Source organism: Phaethon lepturus, unplaced genomic scaffold (genome assembly GCF_000687285.1).
Source record: "Phaethon lepturus isolate BGI_N335 unplaced genomic scaffold, ASM68728v1 scaffold14309, whole genome shotgun sequence".
NCBI classification, from domain to species: Eukaryota; Metazoa; Chordata; class Aves; order Phaethontiformes; family Phaethontidae; genus Phaethon; species Phaethon lepturus.
In genome coordinates, this window is record NW_010562949.1 from 9,864 (window position 1) to 15,866 (window position 6,003).

Genomic DNA, 6,003 nt, shown 5'->3' on the forward strand with positions numbered 1-6,003 from the left:
ACTTTGTGATGCACCAGAAGACCTCAAAAGTGAATTTGGTAACATTGTTATTTCTTATCAGGAACTCTTCCCATGTTGGACATCCTGATGCTCATTCCTCATCTTTAGTGATGGTGGTCTTTGAAAAGCCGCAGGCTGTCTTAATTTCTCTCAACTTTTGGTTTTGAGGGTTAATTACTGTACAAATGACAGAGACATTGTGAGACCTATATAGAGAACATATAGTCTGTCATCACATGCATCAACATGTAAGTCTGAGATTTCATGGGCAATCTCTTCCTTTCTCACTCTAGCTCTTTCCAGCTTTAGCTGGACATAAGTGCAGATATTTTTGTTGTTCTGGTAACACAGGAGAAGGTTGTTAATCATTAGTATATGATGAATTAGAGAGCACATACAGACTTAGAGGACTACACTCCCTACAGAATGCTATGCATAATGAATATGGCGGATACGTTTTTAATGAGAAACTAGAATCAGAGAAATTATTTGTTGTTAAAGCTGTGTTTTCTTTGGGATACAATGTAAATGATCTGCTTGAGGAGCAGATGACAGGCCTAATTCATCCTCAGTGTAACTTTACTGGACTCAGTTGATTTGCACGAGATTAATTTTGTTCATTCTTTTGGGGAGAGGAAAAAAAAAGTTCAGAACTACATAGCTGGGAAGGTGTCCAGTTAGTATCTTATATATGAAACTTTTATGCCAGGTTTAGAGGCTCAAGTGCTTTAGTTTAATGTTGGGGAGTTAAAGATATAAAGTATAATTTGAAGTAATTGTCATGGATTGCAAATATTAATTACTTTTTTTTGAAGTTGTGTAAACATAAAAAGGAAGCCCTTCCCTTCCTTCAATACTCTAGAACTTTTTGCTTAGAAACTTCAGGTTGAGTGACTTGTGTTCTTCCAGATGGGTGTGATTTTTCTGTTTTCTTTTTTTCTGTACTGAGTCAGAGGGGTAGTGAAACCAACTCAAGCTGCTAAGCCCCTTGTTAGGAAGAGTCAATAAGAGGAATAGGTGAAAACTGTGCTGAGATCTTTAATTAAGCATGCCGCATAACAGAGGTAAAGTGGATTCAGTGACAGAGGACTGGAACAATTTGAATTAGCACTATTTCAAGAACTTCCATGGGATATTTAAGAAAGTCATTCAAAGTTATTATAACATAAGAAACAGGAGATGCATTACAACCTCTCAAATCCCCTTCATGACAAGATAAAATGTCTGTATACCTTGCAACTGTTAATAATTCAAACTTAGATACTAGCCTATAGAGTGAGACTTGCAAGACTTTCTAGCAATTACCTGCAGCATGAATTTTACATTTGCTGAGTGCCACATGAATAACCCACCGATTTCAGGAAGGGTGCTTTTCCCAGATGGGTGTATGGCGTCTTGGCAGGAGATGGATTTCCTGCTCTTCCTGCAGTGAATTCACCCTGGCATAAGCACCAATTCCATCATGCTGGTGCCACAAGTGTTCACAAAACCTGTCTCTTGATCATGAGAACATTCAGATTCTTTATTATTTGTGTTATGATATAAATGGGCCTCACTCCAGTAAAGTTCCCTTGAATTTCAGGATAGCTGAGACATGAAAAATAGAAAGAGATCACATCAGGGAAGAGCAGTAGAGGAATCATAGCGGAAATACAGTAGTGCAGATAGATACGTTTATTCAGGTAGTGTTTGGAACTTGCACAGTTTTGTTTCTGTTTGCTAATCAGCAGAAGATACGAACTACTGCTGGAATGCAAGGCTTTTTAAATTAAAAAGACCACAATTAAACTAAATGTGCCACACCTCAAGATAATTAGATGCTGTGAATAGTGTTTAGGTAACCTTAGGAACTCATGTATGATTTCCAAAGTGAATTAAGGACTAAATTTACTTATACATTTTTCACTTGTTTTCTATCATATAATAGTTAACTTAATCAGGAGAAATGTTCGTACTCATTTACAAATGTGGTATTGCCTAAGAAAATACATGTACAGAGCACCATCTAGTGCAGATATCGCTAACATAAAAGCCTTTCTGCTCATATGTGACTTGTCTGTGTTTAGTTAATTTAGTATGAACTATCATGTTGCAGAAAGTGCCAGACCAGTGGCTCCTGTGGCAATATAATTTTGCAATTACATGAGAGACCATGGATTGAAAATTACTTGGGACCTTTTGCAAGGACAACAAAACTGGATGCACTGAAATTCAGGTAATCATTTGTGAGAACCATATACTTCTAAGAGGAATCTGCTTATCTTCCTGCCCAGAGTGTTGGGTGATATATTCATTAAATAATTCAATCCAATCTGTTTATAAACTAGGTTGGACACTGACTCTAACAATAGATTTAGAGACCCAACTGCCATTTTAGGTGCCTTAAGCACATCATTTACCTCCTCAGAGACTTTGCTCAGCTTCTGCAGAACCTCAGAGCTACCCAGGTGCCTTACAGGCATGCAAACCACGACTAACAGGCAAGGTTAATGATCTGAGTGTCATTAAGAAGGGAAGAAAAGAAGAAACGAAGGAAGCTTAGATTCCATAAGAGACAGGTAAAAGAAACTTATACATAGGTATTTATGAGTTGCTGAGGAAGGGTGGAAAAAAGTGAGCTATGGGTGTTTTTTGCAAAGGCCATATTTTGGTTCTTCTGCAAGCAAGCAAACATATGAATTTGGCCCCAGGGTTGTTTAATCAATGTTTGGATATCAACATTATGTTTCTGATGCCATCTATTTAGCATTAGGGTAGGATTAAGAAGAACTGTCTTAGTTAACTGAAGATGTAGCAATGACAAGCTGGATTTCATCCTGCACTAAACAAAGGTTTTGTATTCAACAAAAAACTAGTTAAGCATCAAAGAGCCATTATCACTGTAATGTTTTACATTCTCTTTGAAACTAACAGAAAAGGGTAATTCCTCTCTCTCTGAGCATACGTTGCATACAGATTTTGGCTGAATGCTTGAAACCTTCCTGATTTCCAAATTCTCAGACCTACTCTGAGCAAACGGCAAGCATATGCTCATATTAATTTCAAAGTACTTCCTGGTTTTGAGTTGCTCTGTGTTTTGCTTTCTAAGTTGATCTCTTAATAGACAATTTTAAAAAAAAAGAAATAAGTGGAAATTTTTGAAAATTTAGATGCAGGATACTTCCCTGGATACTTTTCCTGGTCTTTCTACCTCTTTTACAACTGCCAGAGAGAACCTACTACTGAAGAAAAGCTGAATTTTTGTTCTTTTTGAGCTAATGAGGTGTAAACTGAAGGAACATGACAGGAATGTTCACAGACCTGGCAAGCTCTGGTTCGATTCACCTTTCTGGGTATACCATTTTGCTAACAGCAAGGAGAAGTAGCTTTGACGGAACAAAATGTTACACTTACAAAAGGCATTCAAGAATTGGTGTCAGGAGTAACAGTTTTGAGAATGGTGGGGAGAGGTAGGCTCTAGCTAGGCAGTAGAGGCTGAAGAGAAGAGTCTCCACTGGAAAGAGATAGGCCAGACAGCAGTACCTCAACCCTGTCAATGCATACTAGACATTCTAAGGAAAACAAATCTTGTAGCATATCAGGCTCTTTTATTGCTCATTTAGTTCACCTGAGCTTGTGGTTTCCATTCTTTTAATCTCCAATACGTTTAGCAAATGGAAAAAAACAGATAACTGAAAATATAAAGGGGTTTCTTTTGAACAAATGTCACCAAAGATGCATTTTTGATTACACGTTGCTGGTAGCTATCATTATGCTATTTATTAAATCATGACTGACAAAACATCTTCCTTGTTATTTCCTTGATTATTGTTCTTCTTCTGTTGGGTTATGATTTGTATCAAATGGTATGTATTCATTTTCAGCTATTGGGGAGTTATGATGTTGTTCTGTCTAATGCCTGAACAAATAAACTGGCGTTGGTTCTGCTATCTTGTGAGAATAAAGACTACCTTAGAACATGTTCATACATGTTGAGGAAATAAATTAATACAAACAGGCAAGCCAGGCAGAGAAAGAATTCTCTTCCAAGCTGTACTCTCTTGTCTAGTAGCTATTTAAACTTGCCTTTTGGAAATAAAGGGTTTGTTTAGTTGAGAACAATTATATGACCATTTTGAATTACAACAATTTCACATGTTTTTTATGTGCCAAAAGGATTTATTACAAAAAGAAAGGCCATAGAAAGATGGTGGGAATTAAATACTGTATTTGCATATTGCTAAGCAGTATGCTAGATGCTTTTCAAACAGCTAGGGTATCAAAGTCCTTGTTCTGAAGAGCATTCAGTCCAAATAAACATATAAATGCATTATAAGATGTACAAAGAAAGATTTGATCCTCCATTTTTTCCAATAGAGAAAGGGAATCAAATTTTACATCAGAATATGACAAAAGCACCCCAACTGAGCTGAAAGATTTAATTCGCATTCTCGTAAGTAAAGAGGATGGATTTATGCTGCAGCAAGCAAAAAAATTACTGCAGACTTTATGAGCACAATCTGTACATGTTAAGAGTCTTTTTTGTGTGCTAGAGATCCAACTTTGCTGTACTGAAATCTTCCATGTCTTTTATTTAAATTATGTGGAATATGATCTGTCTTGATACTCTCCAAATACATGAGCTAATCTTTCCATTTTCCTGTGAAAAACTAAGGGTATTTTTACAATTTCTACATAATGTCATCAATGTTTTTGCAAAAATTAAATCCTTTTCCTCTTAGAGTAGCAAAAGAATTTAAAAATCATGATGGGAAATACTGTACTTACAGCATCTTTTTAAACGACTCCAAAACTTATATCATGTTATTAATGACCCATACCTACAGATCTGATCATAGAGTTACACAGGAACCCATTTTAAATTCTGTAATAAAACTGGATAAAAATACATAGCAGATGTTCTGTTTTAATGTTGAAAGCTGAATCTCTCTCTCTCTCTCTCTGTAGGTAAGTATACACATACATACATACCCACACATACATAGGCTGATATGCCTTCCTGTCAGATACAGAATTTAATTTGGTTTAACTGATTAAACAACGTTCCAGATAAGCAGCTGTAGAGCCATCCATTGGTCCTCTCATGCAGGGGTACAGGGATGTGCTAAAGGCTAGAAATCTCTAGCACAGTATCTATTGATATATCAAGAAAAAGACTGGATTATCTAGAATACCTGCTATTACCACAAAAAGCACAGACCTCAAAATCCCTATACTGCAGATTTTTATCAGCACCATTTTTACCTGATAATGTTCTTTTTAGCTGCCTGAACCCCTTTTTTTTTCTCTACTTAATTCCCCTTTTTGGTTTAGGTGTAGTCTGATATATCTTATTGAGTGAGATTGTTTCATATGAACCTCTTTTCCCGCCCCGCCCAGTTTTCTACACATCCTCTCTCCCTTATTCCATGCAATTCTTCCAAGGATTCTTGCAAACTTTTGGTTTTGAAGGATGAAAATGGAAGGAAAAATGGCCATGCAGGGAGTTATCATTCAGCTGACCTGTGTTCATATCAATGTAGTTATAAACTGACTGATAGATTGCCAAAAGTTAGTTTCAATTATGTTAAGCTTGATTGAAACTGGCTGCCACGTTCAAAAACTGTATTTGAACAGAGGGAGAGAGACTGGCAGTCCAACCACAACAGCAAAATTATTTTAGGAAAGCAGGGAAGTAAAAGTGCCCAAGTTTGGCTCAGATCCATGTGTTTTTTAAAATCTTCATTTGCATCTGCTCAGCAGAAACGGATTGCATTTCATCAGATGGCTTTCTACTGAGTGTTCCTATCCTCCCCATGGCGGCAAGCACTAATCAGCAATTCTTGTAATTACTGTCTGTTAGAGGCTATTGTAGTACTAGGCACGATAGCCAGGGGTAGGCAGAGTCTCTCTTACAATTTTTCTTGTACAAGAAAAACATGGATCTGCAGCTTGAGAAGGGGAAAAGCCCAGGGAGCCAAGACAAGCACATAGGAAAAGGAGAAGATAAAAGGCTTAGAAGCA